The sequence below is a fragment of the Gracilinanus agilis genome, chromosome 6, assembly GCF_016433145.1.
Source record: "Gracilinanus agilis isolate LMUSP501 chromosome 6, AgileGrace, whole genome shotgun sequence".
NCBI classification, from domain to species: domain Eukaryota; kingdom Metazoa; phylum Chordata; class Mammalia; order Didelphimorphia; family Didelphidae; genus Gracilinanus; species Gracilinanus agilis.
In genome coordinates, this window is record NC_058135.1 from 158,939,918 (window position 1) to 158,958,655 (window position 18,738).

Here is an 18,738-nt window from a genome sequence, read left to right on the forward strand (position 1 = left end):
TCGAATGTCACAGGTGTTCTATGAATCCTTTCAATGTCTATATTGCCCTCTTGTTGTAGGACTTCAGGGCAATTTTGCTGAATTATTTCTGTTAGTATGGATTCCAGGTTTCTATTAATTTCTGCTTTTTCTGGAATACCAATTATTCTTAAATTGTCTCTTCTAGACCGGTTTTCTTGGTCTGTCACTCTCTCATTGAGATATTTCATGTTTCCTTCTATTTTTTCAGTCTTTTGACTTTGTTTAATTTGTTCTTGTTGTCTTGAGAGATCATTAGCTTCTAATTGCTCAATTCTAGCCTTTAGGGACTGGTTTTCAGCTATGATCATTTGGTTTTCTTTTTCAATCTGGTTCAATTTGCTTATCAGTTCATTTGATTTCTGAGCCTCACTTTCCAATTGCAAGATTCTACCTTTTAAACTATTATTTTCTTTCCACATCTCTTCCATCTTCCTCAGAATCTCAGTTTTGAACTCTTCCATACCTTGTGAGGAGTTTTCCTTATTTGAGGAGGGTCCAGATGCTTGTTTGTTCTCCTCCTCTGTTTGCTTGGTTGTCTGGATTTTCTCTGTGTAAAAGTTGTCGAGTGTTAAAGACTTCTTTTTCTTGTTGTTAATCTTTCTCTTCTGAACTTCCTGATTCTGGGTAGCCATCATTAGCCCAGCAGCTTCTCAGCTTTATCCTCGTGCTCAGGGTCTGTCAGAGGTCTTTTGGCTCCTGAAGTCTGAGTTCTGGTTTTTTCCAAGGTCAAGCCCACTGGTGGACCCCCTTGCTTGATCATCTGCAGGAGGTTTCTTTACAAGTCTCAGGGCGCTGCTTCCACAGTCGTATGCCCCTCTGCACTGGTTCCCCACTTAGGATTTCACAGCTTTAGCTCCTGGCTGTGTCTGCCTCCACCCACGCCTCCTCCTGCACCTGTGCTCTGAGCCGAGTTATGGGCTCTGCGTTCGCTCTTGGCATCCTGCTCCCGCGCTCAGATTTTGTGTGCGTTTGTTAGCTTTTTGGGGTCCTAAATCTGGCTACTCTCAGGAACAGGCCCTGGAGCTGCCAATGACTCGATGGGGGCCCCAAACTTGCTCTATTTCTTTTTAACTGGCTTCAGCGCTATAGGTGGTGTGTGTGGAGGGGGTGGGGGTGGGGTGGTTGCTCAGCCCGCGATTTAGTGAGACCTGTTTCACCCCTTTATAGCATGGAAATGCCTCAATTCCACGTACCTTCCACGCTGCGCCCTGTTGTGGGGTTCCTCCGTTCCTCTGGACTTGTTTTTATGTCCCCTTGAGGAGTTTTGTGTGTTTCGGTCAGGAGAGGTTAAGAGCTGCTTCTTACTCTGCCGCCATCTTAACCCGGAAACCAATGACATATAATTTTAAAAAAGTCTGAGGATGGATTTGAATTTTACTCTCTCCCCCAAGTCCAGATCTCAAGTCATTGCTTCCTCTAAGACCATACTGTTAATTTACCTGCTAATTAATTTACTCTTTTTTCGTTATCTGGGAAGGACAAAGGACATACTAATATTGAGAAACCTCTGTGATCTGTGAGGTTGCTGTTTTAAAACTGGAAGTAGTTGGAGAAATGGGATAAAGAAATATTTTTAAAAGTTGATCATTAATCATTTTCTTGAGATATTATAGAGAGAAATATATGTAACTGCAAAAATATGTTAGTAAATTTACTGCTTTTCAAAATAGCTATACGTTGGCTATCACCTTTGTAAAATTTCTAAATAGTTCAGTATCCTTTGCTGGCTACTCATACAGTTATTGTTCATACATCATTTGTGTCCTATAGAGCCCTGGACCACCTTCTTTTCTCTCTCTAAATTACTTGTTGATTTCATTAGCTTTTTGTCTTCTCTATAGTAATTAATTTCATGTCTCCCTATCCAGCCCTAACTTTTTTGGTGACCTCAAATCTCATATTCCAACTGTCATTTAAATATCTCAAATTGGATGTTCAGTAGACATCTCAATACAAACCTGTCCAAAACTGAACTCATTATCTTTTCCCCTAAACTGTCCTTCCTCTGAAACCTTTAGTTTTTGCTGAAGACACCACTATTTTCGCAAACTATCAGCCTCACAACTGAAGTGTCATCTTTAATTCCTCACTACCCTTCATTGGTTTCCCTCTCCAGCCAATCTGTTGCCAAGATTTATTGACTTCCACATTGTAACATTTTTTTAATATGCCCCCTTCTCTCCTCTGATACTGACTGCTACCAGTAAGGTACAGACTCATTACTTTATGCCTAGATTATTGCTATGCTCTGCCGTTTGGTCTTTCTCCACTGAGCACCTTCTCCATTTATCTGCGAAAGTGATTTCCCCGAAACACAGGTTCAATCATGTCAATCCTTACTCAACAAACTTTGTTGTCTCAGTATCAAATACATAATCCTATTTGAATCCTTGAACATTCTAAGTTCTTCCTAAACTAGTCCCACAACTTAATTTTCTATTGTTCTTATACCTGATATGTCCCTGATACCATTCACTAAATAATTTTCTAAAATCAGTGACACTGACCTCCTTGCTGTTTCATGAATAAGACACACTATCTCCTACTACAGGTGTTTTATCTTATTCCTGCAATACTATCCTTTCTCAACTCTTCTCCTGTTTCTTATCTTCTTACAAATTCCTATTAAAATTCCATTTCTATATGAATCTTTCCTTATGATCTTCATTGTAATGCCTTCCTCCAGTTAATTATTTGTTATTTATCTTGGAACTTAATTGTTTGTAGATATTTGTTTACTTACCTCCTTAAAACAAAAGCTAAACCCTGAGACATTATCACCCATATGAAGAGAAACACAGAATAAAAACAAGAATTAGAAATTAAATAACTTACTCTTAAAATGAATAAATTAAGGAGCAAGTCATAGAAACAATAAGTAATTTTATTTAAGAAAATTATAATAATGAGAAGAAATACAAAGTCCTATAGAATGTAGCAAAAGCAATAATTAGAGGAAAATGTATATACTTAATACCAATAAAAGAAAGAACAGGTCAATGAAATGGGCATACAATTTAAAAAATAGAAAAAGATCGAACTAAAAATTTCCATTAAACACTAAATTTCCAAAAATTGGAAATCCTAAATATTTAAAGGTGAGATGGAAACAACTGAGTCTAAGTAAACCATTGAATTAAGATAAATTACGTGTTACTTTTGTGAAAAGAGATAAATCATTGGCTAAAACGATTACAAATGAGAGAAGAAAAACAAAATGGAAAAAGTGAATGTATCACTAATGAAGATGAAATCAAAGAAATTATTAGGAATTATTTTGCTTAAATATATGTCACCAAATTTAACAATTTAAGTGAAATGGAAGAATGCTTACAAAAATGTAAATTGCATAGTCTAAAAGAGGAGGAATATGAATATCTGAATTAAAATATTTTAGAAAATATAGAACAGTCCATAATGAACTTTCAAAATAAAAGCATCCAGATCAGGTAGGCTTTCAAGTCAATTTAACCAAACATTTAAAGATTATCTAATACCAATATTAAATTAATTATTTAGAATATTTCATAAAGAAGTAATCTTCCCAAACTCCTTTCATTTAACAAATATCGTCCTGAAATTTAAACCAGGAAGAGCAGAAAAAGAGAAAAATTATAGCCAATTAAATTAATGAAAGTAAATGCCAATATTCTAAATAAAACTTTCACCAGGAGATAAAAACAATATGGCACAAATATTATATATTATGACCAGATTTATAAAAGGTATGTTGGAATGGTTTGATGAGAGGAAAGCTGTTAATATAATTGATTACTCAAACAAAAAAAAAGTAACAAAAATAGATGCAGAAAAGTCTTTCAACATGATACAGCAGTAATTCCTATTAAAAACACTTGAAGAGGCATCTGGGTGACTCAATGTATTGATAGCCAGGCCTAGTTATGGGAGTTCCTAGGTTCAAAACTGGCCTCAGACACTTCTTAGCTGTGTGACCCTGGCCAAGTCACAACCCCTGTTGCCTAGCCCTTACTGCTCTTCTGCCTTGGAACCAATACAAAGTATTGATTCTAAGATGGAAGGTAACGTTTTTTAAAAAAATAAAGTAAAATAAAATAAAAACACTTGAAAACATAGTTATAATGGATTTTTTTCTTAGATTAACAAGAAGTATGAAGAAATAAAAAAGTAGATCAATGGAACAAAACAGACATAAAATACGCATTTGTAAAAATTATGGTAATCTTTTATTTGACAAAAGTAATGATCCAAGTTTTAAGATAAGAATTCATTATTTGGTAAAAATTGTTGGGAAAACTGGAAAGCAGTCTGAGGGAAACTATATATAGATAAATGTCCTTTACCATTTGCCAAGATAAAAACAAAATTCACAGATGACCTAGGCATGAAGGGAGATAGCATTAACAACTTAAAATAGGAAACATATTAGCTATTATATTTTTGAGCAGGTAAAGAATTTATGGATAAACAAGAGGGGAAATATTGTAAGTTGTAAAATACTTTTGATTTCATTAAATTAAAAAGAGGTTTGTTTGTTTGTTTGTTTTTTATAAAAAGACTGATATAGCCAAAATTATAAGGAAAGGAGTAAGTTGGGAGTGGGGGATATTTGGACAATTTCCCACATAGATGTCACAGTGTCATAGCTGAATTATATAAAAACTCTGTCAAATTCATAAGAATATGAATTCCCCAATTGGCAAAAGGTGAAAATATATGAACAGATGAACAGAATTTTGGGTTGAAGATGGCAAATTAGAAGAACAGGGAACATATTTATGGATAGGAAAAGAATTTATGAATAAACAAGTGACAGAAACACTATGAGATGAAAATGGATAATTTTGAATACATTAAATTAAAAAATAATTTTTATAAATAAGGTACGTAACAAAGATTTGAAAGAAAGCAGTAAGTTAAGGAAAATATATAGATAGTTTCAAAGACACAGGTCTCAAATCTAAAATATGAGATTTTTGTAAAATATATGATAAGTTACAAATGATATGATATATCATAAGTATATGAGCTATTCTCTACCTGATAAATGGTGAAAAGATATGAACAGACATTTTTTGGATGAAGAAAGCAAATTAAGAAAGCATTGTTACCTTCCATTTATATTTATGTATAGGAAAAGAATTGATGAATAAACAAATGATAAGGTTGTAAGATTAAAAATGTAAAATTTTGAAAAAGCAAGAAATAGATCTAATTTTAAAAGATAATTGCAAAGCTTCATTTTTCTAACAGGCAACAAAATAATATTTTTAAAAAATAAGGTAAATTTCCCTTTACTGGACAAGTTGCATAATATGATTTTGAGGAAGTATTATTTTGCTATAAAAGATGACTATAGAAGTGATTTCAGAAAACAAAATAAAAACATGATAAGTTTTATATGAACTGATTCAAAATAACATTAGAAGAATCAGGAGATCATTGTACACAGTAATAACAATGTCGTAAAGATGATCAACTGTGAAAGACTTGGCTACTATGTTAACACAATAATCCAAGATAATTTTAAATGATTCACTATGAAAAAAATGCTATCCAACTCAAGAGAGCAAACTGATGAACTCTGAATACAAACTGAGGTAAATTTTCTTATCTTATAATATTTTTGGAATATGACTAAAATGAAATATATTTTGCTTGATTTTACATGTGTAATTGATATCAAAGTATTTGCCTTCTCAGTGGGGAGAGGAGGAATTACAGAAAGGGAGAGAATCTGAAATTCAAAATTTTAAATAAGGAAAAGAATATTAAAATATGTAAATAATATTTTAAAATATTGATGATCTGTAGGTAGGAACAAAATTTCAGAATAATCTATATATGTTTCCTTTCAATTATATATTAATCCCAAACCTTATTATTCCAAACTTTAAAAAAAATTATTATTTCTTGATTTCTCTTTTTACATTTAAGTCATTAAGTATCTGTTGAATTTTATAGATGCTCCTTTAAAGAAATTTCTCTTCTTTGACCTAGCAAATTATGTGTGACTAATTCTGTTTTCTCATTTTGCATATGCTCATCTTGAAAGCTCCTAGATGAAATGGCCAAATATTCTATACAATGATACTTTTTCTGATGTAATGAACAATTAATTCATAAATTTCTCTATTTTAATTTCTCATGAAAATATATAAAGAACCATTCCATTCAGGAGAATCTTCTCAATATCTAATAATTTCATTTGTAGAAAAACATACATATAGATAGAATGTAATTTATCAAGTTTTGGATCTCTTTTCTTTAAGAGTACAATTAACTATGTTTACAAAGAGTCTAAGGATTTTGTAATTCTCACCATGCTTATATCCCTTTAAACAACATATTTGTTATTCATTTACTCATTCATTTTGCATTTGTGGTCACTTTCAAAATTCACATATGTATAACCAAAAAAACAAACAAATCCTCTTTTAACAAAAGAACAGATTAATCAAGCTTATCATTGTATTTTCACATTCTTACAAACAATCACTTCCCTAATCAGTGTATGAAGGCATATTTCAACATCAAGTCCTTTACTAAAAGGCTAGTCTTTGCTCTGCTGAGTTCGGATGTATTTTAATATTGTTTTCCTTCACATTAGTATGGTTCCTGTACATACGTATATATAGGTACACATATAAACACAACTGAAACATGTGTGGACATACATATATGTATGCATATTATGTTCATATTTCCCTTCATTGTGCTTACTTTGCTTTGACTCACTTCAGACAAGTTTGCCATGTTTTACTGAATCTTTGATATGACTCTTTTTCAGAGGTTCAAAGACATTCTAGTATAATTATATACCATGAATTACTAGCCATTCCCAATTATTAGGCAATTAATTATTTTAGAGGCTTTTAGAGGAGCAGTTTCCATAAAATTTCTGATATTAACATTTTGACATATATAGAATTTCTGTTTTTATAAAAGTTATTACGAGTACATTCACAGAAATTAAAATATTTGATTTCATTTATTTTACAAAGGAATGGTGAGTATAACTTTTTGAGGGCTTTTCCTTCCTAATCTTCACATGAAAGACCATTTCTATTTTTGAAATATCAAAAGACAGATTTTTACTCGGTCATAAATTTGCTGTTGTTTGTATTGTTGTATATAAAAGCTAAGATAATCTAGTTTATTATGGAAATACTATTGTTCTATGATTAGAGTTCCTCTGTATTTTGAAATGATTATGTTGCCATATAAAATGCTGTAAGGTGCTTCTTATGACAGAATTTTCAACATGGTGGGTCTGAAATGAGAAGTATTAATCACAACAATGGATAGCCAAATAATTAATACCCAGGGCATTATATATTTATTAATTGACTTTTATACGAAAGATATCCAGTTTCCAATAAAACTGTAAAACATCAGCAGGAAGGAATTTTACAAAAGGATCATTTATAACCATAGCCACAGAAATCTACACAAAGGTAATCTACATTGTGGCATCAGCTATGAAGACTTTTTAAAGGTTTTTTTTTTATTAGTGTCTAATTATCCATATTCTCTCATAAATAGATAAATAATATAGCAAAAGAGATTATTTGAGTGAAAGATACAAAGCCTGAATGATTTTGTTTCATTTTTATAACCTTGCATGATGAGAACCTAATTAAACCAGCTTCTTAACCCTGAGGCTGAGTTGAGAAATAGAGGTGGCCAGGTAAAAGAATTACATTAAATATAGGTGCCAGCATTTTTCTTGCCTGTTTGAGATTTGAGTTAACCTGAAAACTTTGCATCTCCGTAAGCAGAATATATTCAAAGTCAATCTGTCCATTTGGAAGTAGTGTGGGAATATTCCACTCATTGGGGAAGAAGAGAATATTCAAATGTTGTGTTTGAAGTGAGAATTTTTTTTCTTTTCCCAGACAGAGGACTTTAAATTTATCCTCTCCGTGCTTTAAATATGAGGCAATTTAATTGCTTACATTTAATGGACCTGAAACAAACAAATAAGGAAGGGGATTAATTAATTTGTTTGAAATCAGAGTTTTATTTTTAAATCGAGTAGAAGGGAATCAAGCAACAAAGGGAAAATGTCTTTATCAGCATGGTGCAATTTTAAGAGCATTTGCTAATTAGATTATAAACTGGGTAGAGGCATGTGAGTTTGTAGAGGTCTCTAAGCTCAGTGGTAGAGTAATAAGCATCCATGGATGTCTAGAATTTTGATTAGCATGTTTTTTTTTCCTAAATGCAGATTCTTGACCAGACCAGTGCAATTTCTGATACTCTATTAGCCAAAGATATAAGAAACACAGCAGGCATTTGAAAAAGTGTTCTCAAATTTCTGCTTAATTTATTTGGATTACAATTTTGTATAATTTTTCTTTCCTGTCTTGCTCAAAGACCATGAAGTAGGTTATGATAATAGAACACAATGGGTTTGGATAATAAAAGCAAAAGTTTCTCCAAAGGTAAATAATACAAAAGAGAATTATTTATTTACTCACTGGTGTTTCAATTAACCTCTTAAATGTTTGTATTTGATTTTGACAGCTGATTTTAATGGACTTAAAGTCTAATAAGATACATGTAAAAATGAGAATGCTTCTTGAAAACAGGCCAAATGGAGATAATTTCAGCATGTATAAGTTTTAGTTTTAATTTAATTATGAAATTTAATTTTTCTTTCTTAGAGTGATTTTATTTGCTGTGTATGTCTATGAATGTGCATGTATATATATTTCTGGGAAATTATTAATATAATTATATCTTAAAGCCATCTTGTAGTTAATACTTTATTTTGAACTCATGGTTAAAAGTAAATATCATACAAATAAGCTCTTCTTTTTTTCCCTCCTGACTAGCTACTCTTAGAGAAAAATTTATTCTTATTTTTTGTACAAGCTGAATATGAAAATGTTTCTAAATGGTGTATGCCATATCTGGAAGTGTTTCAACCATTATCCAAATACAGAGAATCAATATAGATGACCCAACTCTTCCAGGAGATTATAACTAACTTATCCTTGGGTTGATGATGTTATTTCTTTTGTTTAAAACATTGATTGACATATGAGACATAGTATTATCCAAAGGGATAATGAGAAATCCAAAAGGTCAAAACCATTCCTAAATGAACTTTTTATCTAATATATTTTCAAATACTTGAACTTTAAACATCTGATAAGTGTATGACACAAATGGAGTTTGACATAATAAAAAAAGCATTTCTAGCAATTTGTAGGACTCATCTTAAGATTAGCTACTTATGAAAACATCAAATTAAATCTGAAAAATTCAGATAACTCAATAAATGTCAATAATTGGTTGGTAGCCTATACATACATGTTTATAATGAAGGTGAAATTTAATAGACTTTTAGGAATACACATATATATACATATATGTGTGTATGTATATATACATATATATACATATATGTGTGTATGTATATATACATATATATATAAATGATTAGCTAAACTTCTCTTAAGTTTAGAGAATATTTTAAATGATCTTCAATTCTGTTCTAGCTGTTCCATGCAATAATTCCTAGTAACTCTGAAACAGACAAAAATGGAATTTGGAAATTTATAACAAAATTAATAAAATACAATATAACATGTATAACTTTTATTAAGTTAATATGGGGCCTATAGTGATCCTTTTATGACTGATGGACCCTGCTTCTATTTGAGTTTGACACTATTATTCAAGATTAATATTTAAGCTAATTTTTTTTTACAGTTTGTCTTGCCTTCTTGTGTTTCTTTTTCCATTTGGACAATTCTAGTCTTTAAGGAGTTGTTTTCTTCAGTGTGTGTGTGTGTGTGTGTGTGTGTGTGTGTGTGTGTGTGTGTTTGTCTGTGTTTTTGTTCTCCATTTCTAGTTGGTCCATTATAATTCTCAAGTTGTTGAATCTTTTATCATTCCCTTTATTATTTAATTTTTAAAATGTATTTTCAAGTTCTTCAAAGAACTTTTCTGCGGTCTGACATCCTTTCTTACTTTCCTTTGGGGGTTTAAATGCTTCTTTTTTGTCATTGTTTTCCTCAGTTTATATTTTGGTTATCCCTATCCCTAAAGAAATTTTCTAAAGTTAGGGTTTTTCTTTGTCCTTTTTTTTTGCTCATTTTTTTCTAGTTATTATTTTTCCTCTTGTTATATAGTCCATTTATTGATTTTCTCTATTCCTGGGATAAAGGAAATTCTGTTCCAAGGCTGTAATATCATCTTCTTTAATCAAGGTCTAGCTATGTTTTAGCCCCTCAGTGTACACTTCAAAGGAGTATTGGATTTTTATGGAAAAACTTGCAGCTGATTTGCCCAGCTGGAATCTGATACCCTGATATCACTTTCCCTATTGTCTCCTGTGTTGGATTGTTCATGCTTTACCGTTTCATTTCCTCAGACTATTTGGTAGATCATAAGGCTACTTCCCCCTGTAGCCTTTTGTTATCTCAGGCTACATGGGAGCATGTAGGATTGGTATTCAGCTGCTCCCCAACTCTGCTGTTGCTTTTAGTTGCTCCCTGATCTACCATTGCCTCTGGCTATATAGCAACAGGTCAAGTTGGTGTTGGACTACTTCCTTATTCTGCCATTTTGTTGTCTCAGGCCATTTGACAACACACAGGGCTGCTCTTGTTACGATTAAAAATGATAAAGACTGATATAAATATAGAAATTAGTAGTTTAATTAAGGCCATGCTGATAGGGATAAAATCATTAGACCACGCGCCTGTAAGAATTCATATTGCCTCAGCCATATTTACCTTTTGTATAGCCTGCGCCTCCTAGCTAAGAGAGCGACTTCCTCCTCACCCAGGAGATTTAACCCCTCTCTTACATCATCATACGTCCTGTTTGCCATGAGGAATCATGAGAAATGTAGTTTCAAAGTCTCTCACATGTCCATAGGTGTCTCCTAGACACTTCCCTGAATTTTAAACAAACACTCTCCTGCTTAGCTGTTTCATTGCCTCAAGTGGAAGCACTTTGTTCTGGTATGAATTCTGTTGGTTTCTATTGATGATACACTAAACTGGATTACTCTCCCTTCTCATCCAAGGGAGATGTGTCCCTCTTCTTTCTTTAGGTTTTAGGCATTTTATTTTCTATTTTTTTGTGTTTGGAGGGTTTGGAAGATCTGTGTGTCCTCTACTCTGCTACCTTGGCTTCCATTACGCAACCCTTTTGCAATGGTTTCTGGCAAACCCATGTATAAGGTAAGGAGATATTTAATGTGATGCTCTTTCCTGGTTTTCCTCTTACATAAAAACCATGCCCAATATTTCCATTCATTCCAATGTAACAAGTAGTGTTTAATTAATCTTCATCTCCTAGACTAGTTTGTTGCTTTTCTCACTGTTAAGTATCCTTCCTTCTTTATATTTTATTATCTTGCACTTGATGACATTTTTCACTTCTTTTCCTTCTATATAATTGATCTCTTCTCAATCTAATTTTTTGGCTTATTAACAATTTCCTGGCTGCCAAAAATTTGTGACAATATTTTCATCTCTATCTTTTTTAATTCTCTTTCTTCAAAGCATGAGTCATGGCATATTACTTAACCATTCTGGACCCCCTTATTTATAAACTGTAGCAGGTTTAACTGGATGATGTAAAAAGACCATTTGAGTTCTAACATATGATCCTCTTTTGCTATAATCTTTGTTCTTTTCCTTGCAGCCTTCTATGACAATTTATTCATGATTTCTGTCTTCACTAATTGTTTTCTCTTTACTTATTTATGCATTTATTGTAGTAACTCTTCCTTACAAATGATAATCAATTTCTTGATACTAGGATTTATCTGACTACTAAAGATTTTTCCCATTTTTATTATTAGAATGTAATACTTAGTAGACATTTCATATGTGTACATTTAAATTGAATTATAGAAATATTCTTTGTCTAATAAGGGTGCTCTTAAATTTTTGTGTCTCAGGGGTATTTTTGACAATCTAGTGAAGAGTATGGACTTTCATTTTGGAGAAATGTCTAAAAGAAGAAATAAAATCCATAGATTTAAAAAGGAAATTTAATATTTTAAAAGATATAATAACATGTTTTAAAAGTCACATTCACTGATTACAAATTAAGAATTTCTGGTCTAGTCAGTTTAATTTTAACTTTCTTAAACAGATTTTTAAAGTTATTTTATTTTCCCTATTACATGTGATATCAATTTTCAACATATGTTTTCTGACATTAGATCTAAATTGTTTCAATCCTCTATTTCCTCTAACTCTTAGAGATGGCAAGCAATTTGATTTATGTTATACATGTATTATCACACAAAACTCACTTCTCTATTGGTCATTGTTGTAAGAGAATACTCAGATAAAACCAAAACCTCAATAAAATAATGTGGAAAACAGTATGCTTTGTATTGTAGTCTAATTCAAACAGTTCTTTCTCTGTAGGTAGATAGCATTCTTTGTCATAATTCCTTCAGAATTGTTCTGAATCATTGTATTGCTGGGAGTAGCTAAGGATTTCATAATTTATTATCACAAGATATTGCTCTTACTGTATAATTTTTTCCTCGTTCTACTTTACATCAGTTTATGTAGGTCTTTCCAGCTTTGTTCTAAAATTATCCTGCTCATTGTTTCTTTTAACACAATAGTATTCCATTATATTATACCACAATTTGTTTAGACATTCCCCAATTTATGGACACATTCTTAATTTCTAATTCTTTGCCATTACAAAAGTTTTACTTAACTTACATATAACTATTTGTGACCCCTTTTGGGGTTTTCATGGCAAAGATACTAGAGTAGTTTGCAATTTCCTTTTCTATATCATTTTACCGATGAGGAATTGAGGCAAAAAGAGTTAAGTGACTTGCCCAGGATCACACAGTGAATATGTGTCTGAGGACAGATTTGAACTCAAAGAAGCCTCACTGCCATTTTCACTTCTCTAGATTAGGCAATTAGAATTTATCAGAGAAACCTAACATTCTACAAAAGTTATGAATTTCTACAAGCTATTCTCTGATTTTAATGAAAGAACATGCATATGTGATTGCTAAGCTAAAGTCATCAAGAACTTATAGCTCATGGATAGATTTCAATGCCTAAGAACTGAAGAAGAGAAAATTTTATGATTAAGAAAGTTAGAAGATTCAAATAATAATCTTTATTTTATTTCTGATAATGTTTAAAATATTTTATATTTAGGTGGGACCTGAATTAAGAAGTCATATCTTAATTTAAGTATTTACCTAGGCAACATGTATCTGTCCCCACTCTCAACTTTCCTCCACTTTTCCTAGAATTAATAATTAAATCAGTACTCTGATTTCTACTGGAAAGGATGCAATAATTGACTACTTTTTTATTCTACTCTGTCTCAATAAATTTCAATTAAAATCCTTTCCCTGGCCTTCCTTCCTTAAATTTTTACTTCCTTAATTTTGCTAAATATCCCTATCTTTATGTAAGTTCCTTAAGACTATGGACCCCCTCACTTTTTAATTTATCCTCAGCACAGTTTCTAGCATGTAGTTGGTACTATTTACCTATTGTTCACTAATTCTTTTTAATTAATGAAATTTACACAATATTTTTGGACTTGAGTAAAAAATTTTACAGGAGTAGTTCACAATATTCTTACTGAAATCTCAGATAGATGCTGGCTAAAATTATAATAAGAAGAATTTGGGAATGTTTGAAAAAAATCCAAATATTGATGATTAATGGATCAATGTTAACTAGAGAGAGGTCTTCATGGATTTGCCCTAGGGAAATTTCCTTGATGTTTTTTCTGTTGAATATTTATTATTAATTACTGAGCTGAAGGAATGAATATTAAATTTTTAGATAATAAAGATTTGAGGGATAGTTCATACAATGTATGATAAAACTGGAAAAGGAGTAAAATACGAGCTTAACAAACTAGAGTATCAGAAAAGTTCTAATAAAATGAAACACAATGGGTATAAATGGAAAATACAATCTTGTGTTCAGTAAGTTGACCAGCAGATCAATTCAAAAGGACAAATATGAGAAAACTGCATAGCTGAATTTTCCACCAAGTTCTAGGAAATACAAGAGATTGAGCCCTGATCAGTAAATTAAAGGGGAAAATATCATAGTCATATTTGTTTGTTACATTTTGTATTTTTTTTCCATCCCAGAATAGGGAGACATAGAGAGAAAAAGGTCTGAAAATACTGAGAATAGAGTCTAGTAAGAAACATTTCATGCTAAGAGCATTTGAGGACAGAGACTGAAGTAAAGCCTGCCTTGTCATTGTGTTTCAGGGCAGGAAGTTCCAGATCTAGCACAGAGGGCTTTACATTTTGAATGAAAAAGGTATAAATATTACCAACTTAAATATTCACACCTCAGAAATGGGTAATAATACCAGTTCTCTCTAAAGAGAAGAACTGAGTCTAAAATTGGAAAATATTGAAGAAGAAAATGTTAAGAATATAAAAAGAATGGGAATAGTGAAGGAAATTACCTAGTTGTATCAGATATCGAATGATATTATAAAGCGGTAATCATCAAAATAATTAAGTATTGGCTAAAAAATAGAGTGGTAGATCAATGGCATAGGTGTTGTTATAAGGAAGGAGAACATTGTTATAAGATTTGAGCACATGAGCAGGATCTGAAAAAAAAAAGATGTAGAGGCAGGGAAAGGTTCTGGAATTCTCAAGAGGTAACTGGGCTGTTTTCTAACAAAGAATCAAGCCTTGAGGAGGAGTCTTATCTCCCTGGGGTGGACCTAGAGAAAGATTGGTTTTTTACCTGTGGCTTTCATTCTGCTATATCTTCCATCCTACCTGTACCTGTTTTATCCTGTTTCCTGCTGACTAAGTGATACATCTACAGAGCTTCCTGAACCATCTGAGTCGTCTGTCCATGAGAACCTCTTCCTGACTTCCCTGTCCTGTTTATTTTCTAAACTCAATACCTCTGTTACCATCCAAGGCGGGTTTGTGTTAGAGGAGTTTATTTATATTAGGGACTGGGTGTTCAGGTAGATAGGTAAGGACCAGAGTAGCTCAATCTCTCTGAAGGCTTCTCATGAGGAAACAACTGTAGATCTGTGGGGGGAGGATTAGGTAATGAATATTAGATTAGGTTATCCAAATTCCTTTTCCTAACTTCCCTTGCTTTAATAAATCCCTGTATTTGTTACCTCTGCCTAGTAGCCTATCACCTACATTCTGTTGGCCTTCCCCAAACCTGTGTTATCTTCTGTTTCTGGTCCTGAGTAACCATTTAGACATATTCTCTGAAACCACCAATATCCCACTCATACCACCCTGGTATTTCAGTTACTTATTTTAGTATACAATGGGCAAGAGATATATAACACGCAGTAGTAAATAATGATAGTAACCTGGTGTTTACAATTTCAATGATCAAATTTTTGGGAAAACTTATTATCTGAAAAATAAATACTGCTGTGAAAACTGGAAAACAGTATGGCAAAATCTAGGCATAGGCCAACATCTCACACCATGTACCAAGATAAAGTCAAATTGAATGTAATTTAGCAATAAATGGTGATAAAAAAATAAGCAAACCAGGGGAGTATTACATAGTTTAAAGATCAAACCTATTAAGAGAAGAATTTATGATCAAACAAAACATAGAAAAACATCATAAGATATAAAAAGGATAATTTTGATTACATTAAATTAATAAAAAGATTTTGAACAAACAAAACCAATGCATTGAAGATATGAAGGGAAACATCAAACTGGAAATTTAAAAAATAAAAACTCTTTTACAAAGGCCTCATTTCTCAAACTTATAAAGAAATAAGTCAAATATATAGCAATATAAGTCATTTCCCAATTGATCAATGGTCAAAGGATATGAAGAGGCAATTTTCAAATGAAGAATTTAAATCTTATAGTCACGTGAAAAAATGTCCCAAATCACTATGTATCAGAGAAATGCAAATTAAAACAAATATAAAGTACCATCTCACAACTATCAAATAGGGTAATATGACAAAAAAGGAAAACAATAAATGTTAGGAAATGAAGGAAATTTGAGATTCTGATATACTTTTTTTTAAACCCATACCTTTTTTCTTGAAAATGATCATAAGTATTGGTTCCAAAACACAAGAGCAGTAAGGGCTAAGCAGCTTCGGTTAAGTGACTTGCGTAGGCTCACAAACTAAGAAGTATCTGAGGCCAGATTTGAACCTAAGATCACACATCTAGGCCTAGCTCTCTTTACTATTGATAATAATACTCTGTTAGTGGAATTGTGAGCTGATACAATTCTTCTGAAGAGCAAAATGGAACCAAGTCAGAGAGCTTTAAAACCATATACCATTTGATTAAGAAATACAAAATAAAATAGAAAATATAATAAATTAGACTTAAATACCAAAGAGATCAAAGGAAGGGGCAGAAGAACATTGCAAAAATACTTAGAGCAGTTCTTTTTGTGGAGGCAAAGAATTAGAACCTGAGGATGTCCATTAATTGGGAAATGACTGAAAAAGTAATGATATATGGTTGTAATAAATATTATTGTGGTATAAGAAATTACGAACAGGTCTATTTCATAAACTCTGGAAAGAAATTTTGAATTATACCCTCAAAGTTATTAAAGAGTGTATATCCTTTTACCCAATGATTGTCCTACTGATTGAATACCTAAACGAAATCACAGAAAGTAGAATAAGACTTGTATGTCAAATGTATTTATCACAGTGCTTTTTATTCTGGTTGAAAAGAACTAGAGAAGATGCCAATCCATTCACTAAAGCTGAAAAAAATTACAATGTATGAACAGCATGGTATATTAAAAATAACAAGATAAAAGTAGGGGTATCATTTCAGAGAAACCATTGAAGACTTATATGAATGGGTTCATAGTACAATTAGTAGAAATGTGAGAAAAATTACCTAAAATCAACTATATTATAAGTACAAATGACTTTAAAAATGTGGGTTTTTAAGTCAATGTAATCATTTCTGGGATAAAATGGCCTCAGAGTAGATGCGAGGGATTTCCTTTCCTCACCACTTACTGATATAAAGCACTTCAAAAGGACAAAACCAAAATCAGACAAGAGAAAGGGCTAATCCATATGGTGCAGCCTTGAAGGTAGGGAGGGTTTGGGCATTTTCATGCTATAAGGAGTTAAAATTAGTCCTACCAAAGTGCGATCTGATCACCCCTCCACCACTCCACCTATAGCATCATAGCCAGAGCCAGATTGAATGTGAGTCAATTGCTATGTTCTCAGGAGGATGGTTGAGGACATCACAGACTTAACCAAGAGAGCACTGTGACTTGGGACCCCAAGAGGCTGAGGAATGTGGAGATTGGGCACAGAGATAGGGCAGAGGGAGATGCACACAGCACACTCAGTGGATACTGAAAAATAGCTTCAGGCAAAAACCCCTCCATAGCTCAATACACAGAGAGCTAGCCCTTCTCACTCAGAGTTCTGACTGGGAAGGAAAAAAACAACAACAAAGCAATGGCCACCAATATTCAAGAACTACAGTCTACAACTACAAAAAAAACAAAACAAAAACAAAAACAAAAAAACCCAAAAACAAACAAACAAGAAAAAGCCTCTGACCCTAGATAATTTCTATGGAGGAAAACCCCAGACTACAGAGGAGAAAGCAGAGGATGACAAACAAGGAAACACATCAAAACATTTCACACAAAATAGAAATTGGTCACAAGCTCTTAAGGAGCTCAGATTTGAGATGTTGAACCAAGTGGCTCAGATTTGAGATGTTGAACCAAGTGAGAATGATAGAAGAAACTTGGCAAGAAAAGTGGGAAATAATGCAAAAAGAAAACAACAGTTTAAAAGACAGAATCTCCCACTTGGAAAAAGAAGCCCTGGAATCAAATGACATTATAAGCAAACTGAAGATCAGACTTGACCTGCTGAAAGCCATGAAAAGCAGGATAGACCAAACTGAAAAGGAAAATTGTAGGATCAGGGAAACTGTAGAAGGCAATGTTGTCTCCCCAATCCCAGGTCTTTGGAGAGACACACGCACACAAGCAGGCTGGCAGGAAGGAAGGGGCAGGATTTTGTGGAAGTACTCCTTCAACCTCCCCTCCCACTAAGCAGTTAGAGTCAGTTAACAGTTTGATAATGGTGGACAATCTGGCTTGAAACCTTCTGGGCCTAGATGGTAAGTGGGGAAAGGCTAAACTTATGATGATATCTTTCTCTGAATTATTTCCTCACAGGATAGAATTGATGAAGCTTGCTGTCTTAAAAACTCACTGTCTCAGAGATTAGGATTAACTTCAGGGACACAAGTAAGAGGAATTTGGCTTATGGAGCTTGTGAGTATATCCCCACAATATCTATATCCAGACACTGTTTCTAGTTGATAAAAGTTTAATGATATCAGGAAATGGAGAGGGGAAAGAAGGCTTAGGGTTGATAGGCAAGGAGATAACTACACAAACAGTTATGTCTAAAACAGCCCCTCCCCCCAAGGGGGGAAATGTATCTTGAATAACTGATCTGCTCTTTAACACTATAAATATTCTTCTAAACCTAGATAGCTAAACTAAGATAAACAGTGATATTGTTGAAAGGTCTAAGTAAAGTAAAACAGATTTGGCAGTCAGAGACTTTATGGCTCAGCTCAGAGCCACACAGTTTGCAGAGATAGCACCCAGATCAGGATCAATATGCAAGTCCCCAGACCTGAGACCTAAGACCTTAGACCCAAGACTCAAGAATCAAGACCCCACAAGCAGGGAGACCTGCCTTTTTATA